Source organism: Dendrobates tinctorius, unplaced genomic scaffold (assembly GCF_039654945.1).
Source record: "Dendrobates tinctorius isolate UK_male_01 unplaced genomic scaffold, ASM3965494v1 ptg000035l, whole genome shotgun sequence".
Classification (NCBI taxonomy): domain Eukaryota; kingdom Metazoa; phylum Chordata; class Amphibia; order Anura; family Dendrobatidae; genus Dendrobates; species Dendrobates tinctorius.
In genome coordinates, this window is record NW_027361703.1 from 50,262,393 (window position 1) to 50,282,522 (window position 20,130).

A 20,130-nucleotide genomic window follows, 5' to 3' on the forward strand; every position below is an offset into this window, starting at 1 on the left:
TGCATGTAGTATATATGTAGTATGTATGTAGCATGTAGTATGTATGTAGTATGTATGTAGTATGTATGTGGTATGTATGTAGCATGTAGTATGTATGTAGCATGCATGTAGTATATATGTAGTATGTATGTACCATGTAGTATGTATGTAGTATGTATGTAGTATGTATGTGGTATGTATGTAGCATGTAGCATGTATGTAGCATGCATGTAGTATATATGTAGTATGTAGTATGTATGTAGTATGTATGTGGTATGTATGTAGCATGTAGTATGTATGTAGCATGCATGTAGCATGCATGTAGTATGTATGTAGCATGCATGTAGTATGTATGTAGCATGCATGTAGTATGTATGTAGTATGTATGTAGTATGTATGTAGCATGCAGTATGTATGTAGCATGTATGTAGTATGTATGTAGTATATATGTAGTATGTATGTAGCATGTAGTATGTATGTAGCATGCATGTAGTATATATGTAGTATGTATGCAGCATGCATGTAGTATGTATGTAGTATGTATGTAGTATGTATGTAGCATGCAGTATGTATGTAGCATGTATGTAGTATGTATGTAGTATATATGTAGTATGTATGTAGCATGCATGTAGTATGTATGTAGCATGTAGTATGTATGTAGCATGCATGTAGTATGTATGTAGCATGTATGTAGTATGTATGTAGTATATATGTAGTATGTATGTAGCATGTAGTATGTATGTAGCATGCATGTAGTATGTATGTAGTATTTTTTTTTTTTTTTAACATTTAACACATTAGCCGGATGATGGGACTACTACTGTCCCATCATTGGCTAATGTGTCAATCACTGTCATGGTAGCAGGCATCGCCCGATGGGACTTGTAGTCCCATCGGACGATGCTTGCACAGACCCCCGGACATCAGCACAGCCCCCCGGCAGGCCGGCACAGCCCCCCGGCAGGCCGGTACAGACCCCCACAGGGTGCACAGACCACCGGCAGGCTGGCACAGCCCCCCGGCAGGCCGGTACAGACCCCGGGCAGTCCACACAGCCCCCCGGCAGGCCGGCACAGCCCCCCGGCAGGCCGGTACAGACCCCGGGCAGGCCGGCAGAGACCCCCGGCAGGCCGGCACAGCCCCCCGGCAGGCCGGCAGAGACCCCCGGAAGGCCCGAAATGACGGCGCATCATGATGCGCACACACCGCGCATCATGATGACATCAGGCCGTCAATCAACTGAACTTCCGATTCCGATGCCGAATTCCGATATTGAAAAAATATCGGAAGTCGGTATCGGAATTCCGATACAGCAAGTATCGGCCGATACCCGATACTTGCGGTATCGGAATACTCAACACTACTCAGCACTGAACTGGTAGTAAGATTCCCTCAGGGAATCCTTCCACATGCCCAGCACTGAGAAGTCTTCATTAGCGCAGCAGTCAGTTTGCACCCTGACCAGCACTGTGTTCCTATACTGCATATGCTGAGCAATGCTCGGCCCTTATAACACTGATCAGCACTGTACTGGTAGACAGATTCCCTCTGTCAGTCCAGCAATGAGTGCTCATTATTAAAGCAGCAGTCAATGCATAAGGAAGGCATCACACAAGCATACGTCATCCGATGAAAGAGCATCCAATGCGATATGCTGATGATGCTTGACTGCAGCTTTGCTGCAAGCATGAGCTGAGTGTCAGTATCAGAGTATATCGGGCTTCACTGGGATGACATTGAAGTGCAGTCAGATGTTTCACACGCACTCCTTGACTTGTATTAGTGCATGTGAACCAAGTCACTCTGCCAATCGCTGCATGCTGCCATTATTTTCTAATGCCGAAGTGGCATGAGAAGATAATCACAGATGTGCGCTGCCCCATAGTATAACCCCTGACAGAGTGCTATGCCATGCCTTATCTCATATCACTCTGCTGTCTTATACGCTTTTGTGACCCCGACCTTAGTCAGTCTCTAGCCCCATGGAATGGAAGGGCTTATTCAGTGCAGTAGACACCATTTATTTCTGTCACAATCGCTCGTCCAATACAGTATTAGCACAGTGCTAGCCAGGGCGCCGACCAAACCAAATCCCTCTTCAAGCCCAGTACTGTGCGGTCAGTGTGAGTCCTGATCGGCACTGTGATTGTATTTATACTTTATATATTGAGTAATGCTAACAATACTAACTGCACACTAAATTGTATTAATATTAATATATATATCTATCTCTACAAATAAGTTCTCAGTGTACAGTCTATGTTTAAGAATAAAAACAGAAAAATAGCAACGCAGCACTAATCCACAAAATTTGGGTGACCATTGGATGTTAACTTCCAAAAATAAAAAAAGTTCACTTGTTTCAGAGAAGGAAAAGTTATTTATTCAAAGCCAAAGTATGCAAAATTTTGTCTCCAGTAATTAGCCCTTTATTGAGAAAAACTCAGGTGCTTTAGTATTGGCACTATTTCTGTATACATGATATATAAAGTATGTGTGTGTATATCATGCTTGGACCGCGTTAGCCATGAGGTTTCATATAACACACCAGTTATATACACTGTGTTACTATAAATGTGAACTTTTATAAATGACCACTCTTACGCAAACATGCTGATATGGGTATTACATGCTGTGCTTTAGGCCAGTTTCACATTTCAGTTGTTTGGCATCAGTCAAAATCCGCCTTTTTTCGAAAAAAGTGGTTCCGCCTTTTTTTTGTATATGCACAAAAAACACCCTTATATTATATATAATAAAACTTATATAAGTGACTCAGGACATTCACTGCCGTATAAGGGGCAGTGTGCATGTGCAAATTTTAACCATGCATATTTATACAGAGCAACCAGTGACTCCCTTTGTAAAGTGCAAATAAATATATATAGAGGATTGCATAAATGAATCCTATACCTTTAAGGGTCACCACGTCCCTATAACGCGCTCCCCGACGGGCGTTTCAGAATCCTTCCTTCATCAGGGGGTGGCTACATGGTGGTTCCGGGTTTTTTTAATATATGTGGGCTACATAAGCGCTAATCTCCTTAATGGCGCTGATTACCATAATGGCGATGATAACGGTGCTCCGGGTGTGGAGATGGCGCCTGCGCAGTCTGGAGGTCCCACAATCCCAAGTGCTGGACCACGTGATCGGAACACACAGGACTAAGCCCGGCGTTACCAAGGTCACGAGGACGCAGCAAGTCAGGACGTCGGGACACGGAGCACGCATGCGCTCCACCAGGAGCACAGTATCAGAACAATAGAGTGGAAATCATCACAGTAAATCTATTATATATGTCCCATTATCACTAAAGATATTATACATATTATTATACAAATCATACATAAAAAATATACAATATTTCAATAAAACAATTATTAATAATATGACAAAGAAAAAATTATAATAATTATAGATACACATAACACAAAAATACAAAAAATCTAAATAAATTATACTTTCATTAAATTAAATAATTAATAAATAAAAAATAGTAAATAATAAAAATTACATTAATAATTAATAGACAATAAGTATAAAAATAATATAATTAATACGTAAATAATAATTAATACATAAAAATTAATAAATAAATTAAACATTAAATATAAATTATTAGGGAAATTAGTTATAATAAATTTCTGTGTACATGATATATAAAGTATGTGTGTATATATCACGCTTGGACCGCGTTAGCCATGAGGTTTCATATAACACACCAGTTATATACACTGTGTTACTATAAATGTGAACTTTTATAAATGACCACTCTTTCGCAAACATGCTGATATGGGTATTACATGCTGTGCTTTAGGCCTGTTTCACATTTCAGTTGTTTGGTGTCAGTCAAAATCTGACTTTTTTCGAAAAAAGTGGATCCGCCATTTTTTTGGCGGATCCGCCTTTTTTTCCCGATAGCCTTTCATTAGCGGTGGATTGTGACGGATGGTTGTCCGTTCCATCCGCCATTCGGCGGATCTGCCAGAATTATGGCGTCCGCTGTCTGGAGTGGATGGACTTTGTAACGTTTTTGTCTGTGCCGAAATGGCGGATCACAGAGTATCCGCCGCCGTCTGCCATCTGTTATAATGGGCGAATCCGCTTTTTTGAACTGAGCATGCTCAGAAAAGTTGATACTTTTCCAGACAGCCCCAAAACTATATAAACCTGCAAGGTGGGCTTCATTCCTCATCATGCCAGCCATCCAGCAACAGATAGCCAGCAAGAAGAGAGAGACTGACAGCAAGAAGAAAGAGACTTCCAGCAAGAAGAGAGAGACTGTCAGCAAGAAGAAAGAGGCTGCCAGCAAGAAGAAAGAGACTTCCAGCAAGAAGAGAGAGACTGACAGCAAGAAGAAAGAGACTTCCAGCAAGAAGAGAGAGGCTGCCAGCAAGAAGAGAGAGACTGCCAGCAAGAATTGCTTTCCATCAACAGGACACTGCCAGGAAGAATTGCCTTCCAGCAACAGAGACTGCCAGGAAGCCTGCCAGTGCTAACAACAGATACTGCCAGCCAGCGTGAGTATTGCCAGCATGTGTGAATGCAGTCTGTGTGTGTGTGCCCTACCTTTTTTTTTCTTTATACTGTAAGTGTATTTCCAACTGCTGTGGTGTGTGTCTCACTGTGTGACTGTGTGGCGTGTGTGTCACTGTGTATGTGTGTTCTGCTTTTTTTTTTTCTTCATACTGTAAGTGTATTTCCCACTGGTGAGGCGTGTGTGTAACTGTGTGGCAAGTGTTTTTTATTTTTCATTTACTGTACTTGCATTTAAGCAGTGTAGCTCCTACTTGCCAAAAAAGTTAAAAATGTAAAAAACAAAATTTTTTTTAATAAAAACTGTATTCAAAAACTGTCCGTATTATCATTTAAAAATAAGGTAACTAAAATTTTGGGTATACATGCAATACAAAGGTATTTGAGGGTTCTATTTCTTTTAACCAAAAAGTATCTACAAAAAGGGGAATGCAAAAAACACACACCGACACTGGATGTAATATATATCGTGATACATAAAATGATACAATAATCAATTAATATTGATAGATATACTAATTTCTACCACCAGAGTCCAGTGAAATTAGTGATTTCACACTAATTAAAATGGAAAGAACCAACCAACCATTAGACCTATTGACCATAGAAAACCAGACAGGGTGTACTTAATTAATAATCTTTTTATTGTACCAGTGGTTACATAAAAACCAATTAAAACAAAAGTGCACGTATAGGACGATTTTACAAAATTGTAAGATAAAATTGGACCCAATTACATATAATTCATGTTATAATATGCATGCCTCATATATTATATTATAAAGTGAACATTTTTCCAAAAAACTTTATATAATATACAATGAAAAAGGTGCAAGTGACTAAAAATAATTATAGCACAACGACTAAATGAATCACTACCATAAAAAGTGCAGTGTGCAATGTGCAAAAAATATCACACAGTGTGGTTATACCATACTCAAAAAAATATATAATAAGTGGAAAAAAGGGAATAATAGTAACTCTATTAAAAAATATAATGTGTATATGCACAAAAAACACCCTTATATTATATATCATAAAACTTATATAAGTGACTCAGGGCAATCACTGCCATATAAGGTGCAGTGTGCATGTGCAAATTTTAACCATGCATATTTATATAGAGCAACCAGTGACTCCCTTTGTAAAGTGCAAAGAAATATATAGAGAGGATTGCATAAATGGATCCTATACCTTTAAGGGTCACCACGTCCCTGTAACGCGCTCCCCGATGCGCGTTTCATAATCCTTCCTTCATCAGGGGGTGGCTACATGGTGGATCTGGGTTTTTTTATATATGTGGGCTACATAAGCGCTAATCTCCTTAATGGCGCTGATTACCATAATGGCGATGATAACGATGCTCCGGGTGTGGAGATGACGCCTGTGCAGTCTGGATGTTCCACAATCCCAAGTGCTGGACCACGTGATTGGAACATACAGGACTAAACCTGGCGTTACCAAGGTCACGAGGACGCAGCAAGTCAGGACGTCGGGACACGGAGCACGCATGCGCTCCACCAGGAGCACAGTATCAGAACAATAGAGTGGAAATCATCACAGTAAATCTATTATATATGTCCCATTATCACTAAAGATATTATACATATTATTATACAAATCATACATAAAAAATATACAATATTTCAATAAAACAATTATTAATAATATGACAGAAAAAATTATAATAATTATAGATACACATAACACAAAAATACAAAAAATCTAAATAAATTATACTTTCATTAAATTAAATAATAAAATAAAAAAAAATGTAAATAATAAAAATTATATTAAGAATTAATAGACAATAAGTATAAAAATAATATAATTAATACTTAAATAATAATTAATACATAAAATTAATAAAGACATTAAATAATAAATATAAATTATTAGGGAAATTAGTTATAATAAATTAGTGGATAATAAATATTGAAATTTTTTTTTTAATATAATAATCCATAATAATATATAAATAAAATATACAAGAAAATAATAGAAAATAATATGAAAAAATATAATATGAAAAAATTATACTGCTAATAAATAATAAATATGAAAAATAAAAAATAAATTAATTAATATGATAAATAATCACAATTACCATACAGAATAATAAATTTATAATAAAATATAATAAAAATTATATAAATCATAATTAACAATATATAAATCATAATTAACAACATATAAATAATTATAAATGTATAATCCAATAGTCTTCATAGGTAATAAGTCCAAATGTCCATCAAGTATCAGCCTCCATGACGACCTCTCAGTTCCACACAATTTTCACGGATCCAGAATATATTAAAATCAAATATTGCAGCCAGAATAATATATGGCCGCATACAGAATAGAATAAAATCTAAAAAATAAATAAAATAAAATTATTAAAAACAATAATTACAGTAGCACAACGAAACAACTTAAAATCGGTTTAAAATTGGCAATTGGTTTACAAAAAAGGAGTAACGCTCAAATTCTCATTTAGGCCATTAGGAGACACCGTATCTACTGTCCAAATCCACCTAGTTTCTTTCTTGGCTAAAAGATTCCCTATTTTTCCACCTCTTTCATTGGGTTGAACCATGTCTATCCCGATCACTTTTAGTAATGAAGCATGACAATTGTGATGGACCTTGAAATGTCTCTGGATAGTTTTTAACAGTGAAATATCATCAATTTCTTTTGCGGCTATTATCCCTAATACATGTTCTCTAACACGAATTTTTAATTGACGTATTGTCATTCCAACGTAGATCAAAGGGCAAGGACACGTTGCATAATAGATAACCGCTCTAGTTGTACAGGTTATTGAATGTTTAATCCCATAAACCAATGTGTCCTTAGAATTAGAGAAATTTTGGGCCCTATGGATATTGGGACATGCCACACACTTCCCACAAGGCTTCCAACCCAATGGTATTTTCGCATTTGACAAAAAATTGACAGGAGATGGGCTAGATACATAATTACTTTTCACCAAGTAATCTCTTATATTCCTTGATCTTTTAAATGTAATACTTGGTATGTCCCCTATATAATTAGACAATATCGGATCCGTTTTTAAAATTCCCCAAGATTTAGTCAACAGTTGTCTCATTAAATCCGTTTGGCCATGATATTGTGTAATATATCTCACCCATTGATTTGTTTCTGTGTTTTTTTGCCATAAAGTGCTTGATGTCGGGTAGTGTTTTTTGCCTGATTGTAAGCCTTTTTAATGGAGCGATGGCTATACGTGGATTCCAAAAATCTTTGCTTCAAATCTAAAGCTTGTTTTTCAAATTCCTCATCTTTTGAGCAGATTCTTCTCAATCTTAGGAATTGCCCTTTTGGGATAGATCGTATCATGGCTGGTGGATGTGATGAATTTGCATGGAGAAGTGAGTTAAATGATGTTGATTTCCGAATAATATCGGTATATAAACAGTCATCTTCACCTCTCCTAATGCTAACGTCTAAAAATTCCATTTTATTTTTATCAAACTGGTATGTTAAATGTATATTGAAGGAGTTATTATTCAAACCTGTCATAAATTCATGAAGGGATTCCACCGACCCATAACATATCAAAAAGATATCATCAATGAAACGCACCCACATTAGGATACAGGAAAGATGTATATCTTTGTACCCACATTAGGATACGCTCTACGCTCCATTGACGATACCGATCCAGAAAGAAAGAGGTCCCTCTCCCACAGCCACAGGATAAGATTTGCGTAAGCCAACGCAAAAGAAGCGCCCATCGCAGTGCCCTGGAGCTGCAGGAAGAAGGACCCCTTAAATAAGAAAAAATTGTGCGAAAGAGCAAATTCTAAAAGTTCCACAATAAATTGGCGCATTGAGTGAGGTGTAGTAGATGAATGTAAAAAATATTCCACAGCTTTAATGCCATCATTATGGTGAATGTTCGTATAAAGTGATTCCACTTCACATGACACTAATAATAAGGTGTTACTGCCAATGTGGAGCCCATCCACCTTTTTTAGAAATTCATCTGTATCTTTAATAAATGAAGGCAGTTCCTCCACTAGTGGTTGCAGTCTAGAGTCCACAAACCTGTTCACTTTCTCCAAATAATTTCCATACCCAGATATGATGGGTCTCCCGGGCGGAATTTATTGATTCTTGTGGACTTTAGGCAGCAAATAAAGTGTTGGCATCATTGGTTCAGATATCTGTAATGCCACAAATAACTCCTTGGAAATAGTACACATCTCTAATGCCTCCTTCAAAATACCCATCAACTCAGTTTGGAATTTGTCAGATGGATTATACGTCAATTTTTTATAGCATGATTCATCCTTTAACTGTCTAAAGGCCTCTCTTTCATAGAGTTGTTTAGGCCAGATAACCAAATTACCCCCCTTGTCAGCCGGTTTATATACTACATCCGGTATTTCCTGTAATCATTTTAAAATCATTTTTTCTTTCTTAGTAAAATTTTCAGTAAGAGAAAATCTTGGAATTTTATCAAATTCTCTACTTACCACTTTCACAAATGTCTCAATCACTGGATAGGCTGACAAGGGGGGGAATTTCCGTGACTTGGGGTGTATCGATTCAGGAATCTTACCTCCCTCTGATTCATTATGTTCTTGTGCCAATTCATTCAGGGTGACTAGTGCCTCCTATTCCGCCTCTGTTGGGAATAATTGCAATATTTTTTCATTGTGAAAATGTAAATGAGTTTCCTCGCAAATAAATGTAAATCTTTAATTGCAGAAAATTTACCAAACTGAGCTGTGGGACAAAACATAAGACCTTTATTCAAAATTTCAATTTCAGTATCAGAAAAAATTATATGAACTTAAATTAATCACCTTCAGACTATTCTTGTGATTCTCAGGGGAATATCTGAATGTCCGTTTGGCCAGTACATAGCGAGGTTCCCTCTTACGTTTTGGTGTAGATATAGCTGACAGAGATACAGAGGCAGAAGAGGAGGCACTAGAAATATCTCCTGCTGCAGGATTGGATGATAGAAAGATGGATCGATCACGATTTTTCTCCCCTGTTTGGTATCTACGCCATCTATAAATTCTCCCATCCGATAGATCTCTTTGATCTCTCAGTAATTTATCAGTCTGTTTAGCCTGTATATCCTTTGTCCATTGGTCAATATGTTTTTCCAATTGACCATCAATCGATTGATATAACTCAGTAAACAAACATAATTTTGCTTTTGCAAAGGACTCCTCCAATAATACATCTAACTCAACAAGATTTTTGGAATTATATTTGACCAACAACTCCATCAATTGTCTGGATGCAACATTACAGACATTTTCCCAGTTCTTTATAAATTCATCATCATTGACTGGGAAAGAGGGGGTAACCTGATTTCCCAAGCTCCTAGGGATTAACTGATGTTGTATGTAATTTTCCAGGAATGCACGATTCCACCAAGAGCGTGTACGCTTGCATGTCAAATTCTTTATAGTTGTGAACAACTCTTCAAATTGTAAACCATTGCCAGGTGCGATTGTAGTACCACCATTAGTAAATACCGCATTAATCCGTCCTTCCCAGGACAATTCTCTGGCCTTAAAGTCGATGTTCGGTAGTTGAGAAGAACCTGTGCTGAACACAGTAAATAGTTTAAAAAACACACACCGACACTGGATGTAATATACATCGTGATTCATAAAATGATACAATAATCAATTAATATTGATAGAAATACTAATTTCTACCACCAGTGTCCAGTGAAATTAGTGATTTTACACTAATTAAAATTGAAAGAACCAACCAACCAACCATTAGACCTATTGACCATAGAAAACCAGACAGGGTGTACTTAATTAATAATCTTTTTATTGTATCAGTGGTTACATAAAAACCAATTAAAACAAAAGTGCACATATAGGACGATTTTACAAAATTGTAAGATAAAATTGGATCCAATTACATATAGTTCATGTTATAATATGCATGCCTCATATATTATTATTATAAAGTGAACATTTTTCCAAAAAACTTTATATAATATACAATGAAAGAAGTGCAAGTGCCTAAAAATAATTATAGCACAACGACTAAATGAATCACTACCATAAAAAGTGCAGTGTGCAATGTGCAAAAAATATCACACAGTGTGGTTATACCATACTCAAAAAAATATATAATAAGTGGAAAAAGGGAACAATAGTAACTCTATTAAAAAATATAATGTGTATATGCACAAAAAACACCCTTATATTATATATCATAAAACTTATATAAGTGACTAAGGACATTCACTGCCGTATAAGGTGCAGTGTGCATGTGCAAATTTTAACCATGCATATTTATATAGAGCAACCAGTGACTCCCTTTGTAAAGTGCAAATAAATATATATAGATGATTGCATAAATGAATCCTATACCTTTAAGGGTCACCACATCCCTATAACGTGCTCCCCGATGGGCGTTTCAGAATCCTTCCTTCATCAGGGGGTGGCTACATGGTGGTTCCGGGTTTTTTTAATATATGTGGGCTACATAAGCGCTAATCTCCTTAATGGCGCTGATTACCATAATGGCGATGATAACGGTGCTCCGGGTGTGGAGATGGCGCCTGCGCAGTCTGGAGGCCCCACAATCCCAAGTGCTGGACCACGTGATCGGAACACACAGGACTAAGCCCGGCGTTACCAATGTCACGAGGACGCAGCAAGTCAGGACGTCGGGACACGGAGCACGCATGCGCTCCACCAGGAGCACAGTATCAGAACAATAGAGTGGAAATCATCACAGTAAATCTATTATATATGTCCCATTATCACTAAAGATATTATACATATTATTATACAAATCATACATAAAAAATATACAATGTTTCAATAAAACAATTATTAATAATATGACAAAGAAAAAATTATAATAATTATAGATACACATAACACAAAAATACAAAAAATCTAAATAAATTGTACTTTCATTAAATTAAATAATAATTAATAAATAAAAAATAGTAAATAATAAAAATTACATTAATAATTAATAGACAATAAGTATAAAAATAATATAATTAATACTTAAATAATAATTAATGCATAAAAATTAATAAAGAAATTAAACATTAAATATAAATTATTAAGGAAATTAGTTATAATAAATTTCTGTGTACATGATATATAAAGTATGTGGGTATATATCATGCTTGGACCGCGTTAGCCATGAGGTTTCATATAACACACCAGTTATATACACTGTGTTACTATAAATGTGAACTTTTATAAATGACCACTCTTACGCAAACATGCTGATATGGGTATTACATGCTGTGCTTTAGGCCAGTTTCACAATTCAGTTGTTTGGCGTCAGTCAAAATCCGCCTTTTTTCGAAAAAAGTGGATCCGCCTTTTTTTTGGTGGATCCGCCTTTTTTTCCCATAGACTTGCATTAGCAGTGGATTGTGACGGATGGTTGTCCGTTCCAGCCGCCTTTCAGCGGATCTGCCAGAATTTGGCGTCCGCTGTCTGGAGTGGATGGACTTTGTAACGTTTTTTGTCTGCGCCGAAATGGCGGATCACAGAGTATCCACCGCCGTCTGCCATCTGCTATAATGGGCAAATCCGCTTTTTTGAACTGAGCATGCTCAGAAAAATTGATACTTTTCCAGACAGCCCCAAAACTATATAAACCTGCAAGGTGGGCTTCATTCCTCATCATGCCAGCCATCCAGCAACAGATAGCCAGCAAGAAGAGAGAGACTGACAGCAAGAAGAAAGAGACTTCCAGCAAGAAGAGAGAGACTGTCAGCAAGAAGAGAGAGGCTGCCAGCAAGAAGAAAGAGACTTCCAGCAAGAAGAGAGAGACTGTCAACAAGAAGAAAGAGACTGCCAGCAAGAAGAGAGAGACTGTCAGCAAGAAGAGAGAGGCTGCCAGCAAGAAGAGAGACTGCCAGCAAGAATTGCTTTCCATCAACAGGAGACTGCCAGGAAGAATTGCCTTCCAGCAACAGAGACTGCCAGGAAGCCTGCCAGTGCTAGCAACAGATACTGCCAGCCAGCGTGAGTATTGCCAGCATGTGTGAATGCAGCATGTGTGTGTGTACCCTGCCTTTTTTTTTTCTTCATACTGTAAGTGTATTTCCAACTGCTGTGGTGACTGTGTGGCGTGTGTGTCACTGTGTATGTGTGTTCTGCTTTTTTTTTCTTCATACTGTAAGTGTATTTCCAACTGCTGTGGCGTGTGTGTAACTGTGTGGCATGTGTTTCTTCTTTTTCATTTACTGTACTTGTATTTAAAATATAGAGCAGTGTAGTTCCTACTTGCCAAAAAAGTTAAAAAAGTAAAAACCAAAAAAAAAATTTAATAAAAACTGCATGCAAAAACTGTTCGTGTTATCATTTAAAAATAAGGTAACTTTAAAATTTTGGGTATACATGCAATACAAAAGTATTTGAGGGTTCTATTTCTTTTAACCAAAAAGTATCTACAAAAAGGGGATGCAGAACTTTCATATTTTAAATTTTATATTGTTTTTTAAAAAAATTGAGTGCAAGGCTGTGTTCACACGTTGCGTTTTTTTCATTTTTTTTTGTGTTTTTACCAAATACAATGCTTAAAAAATGCTTAAAAGAAGCTTCCCATTCATTTTAATGAATTCTGCACTTTCTGTGGATATTGGTGCGTTTTTTCCGCAAAAAAAAAACGCATCGTGGAAAAAAACACAGCATGCTCATTAATTTCGTGGAAAATTCCGCATTTCTTGCTATTTTCTATGTGACTGGGACCGCTCCTGAAAAAAACGCTTAAAAATGCATGCTTTTTGTGCAAAAAACGAAGAGAAAACGGGCGGGAAAAAACACGCGATTTATGGGAAGAAATCCAGTTTTCATGCAGAAAATCTGCATACGTGTGCATATAGCCTAAATGGATTTTCAAGTGTGGGGTTTAGGGATTTAAAGATCCCTGACGTCAAATGCACCTGGGAATAAAATTACAATAACAGCTTGTAGTATGATTGTTAAAGATTTTAAAAATCTCTGTGTTAGGGTTAGCGGATTGCACTGATTAAAAATAAATGGAGAAGTTCAATCGCAACCTTGGGTCTACCGTGCAGAGATGAAAAACTGCTGTTAGAGAACAATAGTTGAACTAATCAGCAAGCAATCACAAAGAATGCTCTGTCTTAAACGCCACACAGTGTGAATAGGACTCTCGGTGCCCAGCTCAGTTGCCACACAGAGTGGTACCATGAGAAGAAAATGGCGTACCTAACCCTGTTAAAACGTCACAGAGGAAGTACCACAAAGGTTGAACTAGCTATCCACATAAAGAAATCAGACGCTGTACGAAAGTAAAGAACTCACGTGGCGCTAGGCGCAATATCTTATCGCTCGCTCAGAGATGTCTAGCCTGAGGGTTGGACTTCCCCAGTAACTCAACTGTGCTAACTGCACACATGAAGGAAACTGGTGCTAAGCCAAGAAGTAATTACCCCGTCCTAACCCTACCTGCTCACCTAGTACTCTCTGCATATAGAGCGGCACACTAAGATATGCAACCAGAGTGAAAGAGTATCCACTCACATAAACCACACATTAGTGATACTAGCGCACCCACGTGCGCCACTGGGAGCCTTTTATACATTAAGTTCCACCCCAAACACTCACACCCAGTGAGCCAAAGTGTCACCTGTGTGCCAATCCGGAGCTGCCACCTCGCCAGTGCAACAACCGTCTGACCACCAATCAGCAGGTGCCACATCACAGACATGCTCAGTAGGTGAATCTCTGGACTTAGACTCCCAAACATCAGGCTTTACCCCGCATATTACTGGTTACCATAGACTTGGCTGGAGGGCCAGCAGTAACCAAATGGATATCATGAGTCTGAGCAAGATGCTGGGACCAATGTCTGTGCTGAGCAGCACCTGCAGTGGCCAGGCCAGAATGGGAGACCACAGCACCAAACAATGCTTTGGATTTATCCCACGCCACAGGAGAATCCTAACAGTCTGTTATATAATAAAATTTTAAAAAGCCAGCCCTGGTACTTTCCAAAAAAAGAACAGGACAATAAAAACTTGTTAGTTTTGTGTCCCAAAAGCGAGTACCTGCAATAGGATGCTGTATTCGGGTGGAGTTACAGGTCTAATATTGGATTATTACAACATACAAGTATGAACAAAAATGAAAATTGCTAATAACATGCACACTTTGTGAAGTAGGCAGTTGGATTTTAATGTTGGATGCTAGTGATTTGTGATTTATATAAAAAACAAAAAACATATATATATATATATAAAACATATATATATACAGTATATATATATATATATGTATAGTTTGTGCTCAGCACGAATGAGTATATCCCCTTTCAAAATTAATATTTTAATCAATATCTTACTGAATACTAGAAAAAGTTCTAATACGTTAACAAATCTGAGTTCCATAGAACATTTGATCATAGTTCCATAGAGACAGTTGACCACTGAAACACTTTCACCCTGTCCTTCGTCAGAAATGCAAGATGTGTGTTTTGGATTATTGTGATGTTGGAAATGTGCACATCTACAAAGGCCACTGTTTGGTGCAACAACTCTATTCCTGTCTCTGAGTGTTTAGTTGCTAGATTTGTATGCTGCTTATAAAGTTAAAAAAAACTCTCAGAGGCTCATGTAGGGTCGGTGGGCCGGGCGAGCTGGGGGGTGGTCCCTCTTCTTACCGCGCAGAGACGAAAATAACAGAGACACGATGGAGGCAGATTCTGGGTGCAACAGGTCCAAGTTTATTGTTCACCGTCCGACTGACGGCCCTCGCAGCACACCGCAATATCTCTCTCTCTAACTGCCCTCCGTGTCCAGGGCCGCTTCCTACACCGTGCGTTACACTTGGGACGTATTTATACGTACCGCCCCTTTTCACGCTGTGACAATCCTGTCAGCTCAGTTACTGTGGCCGCCTTAGGCCCGTACACCATCAGCACTTTACTGGCCAGTTTCGTCGTTACACATCCGGTGTCCTTCACCCAGAGCCTCGTCTCTACTGCGGTTCTTTCCTGTCAGGACCACCCCCCTGACGTTCTCTCTCCTCAGTCCCCCTGGTTTGGTTTTCCTCAGAGTGCACAGACTGTCGCAGTCCTCCTGTCACTTGAGCTCCCCCTGGGGACTGGAACTTTCTGGAACCCTCCCTCAGTATTTATAGCCAACCCGGTTCCTTGAAACTGTCACTGTAACCACGCCCCCATGACCAACGGTTTCTAAAGCCCTAAGCTGTTGTCAAGTCCTTTGCTCACACTCCTCCCTGCCATCTAATGGTCAACCCAAGGTACTGCACGTCCACTACACTTTTCTAGCTGTTTCCCCACTGTAATAACTAACACCTACCTACACTGTGCAAACATTTCCTTCTTCACTCTGACTAGTCCGTCCGTCCGTCAGGTCACCTTCCCTACACTCCTCCTTCCTTTGTCCATTGTCGTCCTCGACAATCGTCATCCCTGCCTTTGTCGTTCTGAAGCTACACCTACATTCTGTTGTCGGACCAGCTGTTCAGCCAAACCCACTATCTGCGGGGGCCGAACCATACTGGGAGCACTATGCTCTGAGCAGCCTACTGCTACTCACCAGCGCGCACGCCACATGACAAAAATTTTAAATTGGGCTAGGTACACCCATATTCTCTCTATGGCGTGTACCTTCCCCTACTCTCCCCTACTGTCACCTTCCACTATTCGGTACGCCATGATCGAGGTCTCTTACCTTCCAGATCATTACCAGCGCCCGCCTTCCTCCTTCAGGGGTGTCCGTGGTGTTGGGGACCTGACCTAGGACGGCTGTCTTCCTCATGTCTTCCAACTCATTTTCCTTTCTTTCAATAACGGGTCATGGTCGGCACCCCGGTCTCTCAGACCTCCTCAACTCTTAGATCCCTACCGGATCTCACACTTTCCTTTGGTCCCGCAGACCTTCCCTTACCCGGACCTGTTGCATTTTACATTGGCATATTATACATTACACAACTTTATAATAGCACAAGTACCCATTTTTTTTATTTATTTTTTTTTTCGTTTTCTTTTGCTCATTTTAAAACCAACATATAACAACATAACATTGCAGATCCTCTTCCTTCCTCCCCCCTTCCTTGGACCTGGACACTCCTCCGCTTTTCCGTATCCCCGTTCTGTCAGGCAAACATATTTACTTATACAAGGAACATAGAAAGAAGAAAAGAAGAGAGAAAAAAATAGTTGCATCAGATAAATAACAACAAAAACATTTTTTCTAAACGCAACTGTCCTTATAACCTGCACAATGGTGCATCGAACTCCTGACAGTCTATCCCACTCTCAATGGACAGAGCTGAGGGCTCCACAGCCGTGGAACTCCTGGGGAAACCGAGAGTGTCCATATCAGTCCTTTTCTTTTCCATGACGGCCTCTCCTTGAGTGTGGAGCAGGTTCCACACTTCCTGCTCCCGGGCCTTCTTCTTCCTGATCACCTCCGCTACCTACACGGAGGGAACACCACGGGCCCTGGAGTCCGGTGGGCGGGACTCCGCTGAAAAAGACTGCAAGACAGAAACGGCCAAAGATTTCTGTGGCCCAGCAACCGCTGGGGTCAGTTGGCAAATGGGGACAACCGGGTCCTCGGGGGCTGGAATCACAGGGCCCGCCAAGTCGGCCGCAGCTGACTCCAGCAGCGGCATAACCGCGGCCTCAGGACAGGCCGCATCCACTACTTCCAACAGAGCCGGAGTAACGGCCGATTTCAACGATGCAGCTGCTATTAGCAGGGGAAGCGCAGCAGCGTCTTCTTTGGGTGAGCTCTGCACTGGTGACTCCGGGCGGGGTAGTTCGGGGACATGAGCGGGAGCCTCGCTCAGCTCCGCATACACCACGGGGCCCGTGGTAACTAGGCCTTCGGGTGCGCAGGGGGCCGCGTGCTGCAGCAGAATGGTGGGGGCCGCTTGCAGAGGCACTGGTAGGGCTGGGGGTACTCTCACCTTCCCCGGCGCTGCGGCCTCCGTCCCATCATCACGCGGTTTCCCCCGCAGCCTCCGTTCCTTGCTCCACTGTCCTGCGGGCCTTCCCTCCGGACTCGGGGACTCCGCTGAGAAGTCCTTTGCTGGTATTGGTGGCGGCCGTTCTCGCTGACTCTGCTCAGGCTCCGCTCCCCGGCTCAGCATCCCGCTGCCTGCCCGTGGTTCTGAAGAAGACTTCTGGTGCAGCTCCATCTTTCGCCGCCATTGCCACTCTAGGCGGCTGATGCCCCGACACCCGCAGCGTCTCATACCGTCCGTTGGGCAGCACTCGAATGGCATCAGACAGCCGCAGCCAAGTTTTTCTTCTGTGCCACTCCTCCTGCTGGGTGGGGCGTTGGCAGATTTTCCACCCATCTGCCAGGGTCCAGTACATGGGAGCGTCGGCCTCCGGGCACATACTGCTGTCCACGGGGGTACGTTGGAGGGGACCCCCAGTCCATTCAACACGACTGCAAACACTCGGACCTCTCCCCTGCACTGCAGCAATGCCGCCATCTTGCGCAGCTCCTGATACCGCTCCGGATCTTCTGTCAGCACCACGGAGTCACCACAGCGCTCCCCATTTGTATTCCACAGGTAATTGTAATCCAAACAGAGTAGTCCAAGTCCTTTTCCATTCTTTGAGGCAGGTCTGCCGCAGAAGATGATGTATTAGCGGCGGCAATCCTGCCGACTACGCCAAATGTAGGGTCGGTGGGCCGGGCGAGCTGGGGGGTGGTCCCTCTTCTTACCGCGCAGAGACGAAAATAACAGAGACACGATGGAGGCAGATTCTGGGTGCAACAGGTCCAAGTTTATTGTTCACCGTCCGACTGACGGCCCTCGCAGCACACCGCAATATCTCTCTCTCTCTCTAACTGCCCTCCGTGTCCAGGGCCGCTTCCTACACCGTGCGTTACACTTGGGACGTATTTATACGTACCGCCCCTTTTCACGCTGTGACAATCCTGTCAGCTCAGTTACTGTGGCCGCCTTAGGCCCGTACACCATCAGCACTTTACTGGCCAGTTTCGTCGTTACACATCCGGTGTCCTTCACCCAGAGCCTCGTCTCTACTGCGGTTCTTTCCTGTCAGGACCACCCCCCTGACGTTCTCTCTCCTCAGTCCCCCTGGTTTGGTTTTCCTCAGAGTGCACAGACTGTCGCAGTCCTCCTGTCACTTGAGCTCCCCCTGGGGACTGGAACTTTCTGGAACCCTCCCTCAGTATTTATAGCCAACCCGGTTCCTTGAAACTGTCACTGTAACCACGCCCCCATGACCAACGGTTTCTAAAGCCCTAAGCTGTTGTCAAGTCCTTTGCTCACACTCCTCCCTGCCATCTAATGGTCAACCCAAAGTACTGCACGTCCACTACACTTTTCTAGCTGTTTCCCCACTGTAATAACTAACACCTACCTACACTGTGCAAACATTTCCTTCTTCACTCTGACTAGTCCGTCCGTCCGTCAGGTCACCTTCCCTACACTCACACAGGGAGAGTATGTGACTATATTTCCTGTTTTTCCTGTGTCTGTGTATGAGAGAAGCAGCTTGCTGTAGATGCTGCACAGATAGACACACAAATGATTTATTCATGATCTATTAAGCTTATCATATATGGTTCCTGATAGTTCCTGAATAAAGAAGCTCTGTTGACACATGCTTGGAGAGTATCCTGAATAATCCATTGCCAACAGCCACAGAATGATGGTTGCATCTTCTTGTTCAATATAGAGCAGTACATCTATGAATCTATGATGCCATCAATTAAATGTAGCTCCCCGACACCGTGAGCACTCATGCAGCCCCACATAATGACACTGCCACCATCATATTTTACTGTAGGCACCATATATTCAGAAAACTGAATTTAGAAATATTTGATATATCCAATTATCCCTAAGTACTAGTATTACTAAATGTATCTAAATTACAGTAGTGTACATGAAGCTTTGGGATATCTCCTAAATCCTTTCTATACATTTTAGATTGATGTCAGCCAAACGATGATGCAATCATTTGGCCTGTAGCTATGTCACCCAACTCTCCTATACACAGCAGTGCACACTCTGCTGACTGATCCTCTGTTCTGTGACAGAATGGACAGCTTTGGAAGAGGATTTTCTCGGATTCTAATATAGTGCAATATTATCTGTCGGGGAGAATCTAGGGCCCACCACTTTACACTGTCAGACAAACCTTTTGATATTAATGAGTTTGCACATGCTTGTCTAATATGTTTGGGGGCTTTAGAAGCTATAGTAACAGACTTGACAACTAATATTTTTGAGATCATAATGCAAAATTAAGTTTTAATTGCAAATAGTGGCTTAATGAAGTGTCATTTATGAAATTCTAAAGCAAATGTAATTAAATCATGTTTTAAAAAATATCGGTAATGACAAAAATCTTGGCACTCAATGTGTGAAATATTCAGACACTTTTATTTCATGTATCCAGACTAGAGTTGAGCGATACCAGCCGATACTTGAAAATATCGGATCGGAATGGATCGGCCGATCTTAAAAAAAAGTATCGGTATCGCCGATTCCGATACCGGGAACCAATGCAAGTCAATGGGGCCAAAATATCGGAATTAAAAAAAAACCTTTCTTTCCTTGTAGGTTAATTCTACATGAAGAAAA

General features: G+C 40.6%; 1 long non-coding RNA gene across 1 annotated transcript; it reads right to left on the bottom strand.

Moving 5' to 3' along the window:
- Window positions 1–6,757: 6,757 nt before the first annotated feature.
- LOC141087836 (uncharacterized) lies at window positions 6,758–14,054 on the bottom strand. The gene is made up of 3 exons (XR_012231740.1): window positions 13,983–14,054; window positions 9,105–9,170; window positions 6,758–6,887 (listed from the first exon to the last, which is right to left on the bottom strand). It is a non-coding gene; the product is annotated as an uncharacterized lncRNA (long non-coding RNA).
- Window positions 14,055–20,130: the final 6,076 nt, after the last annotated feature.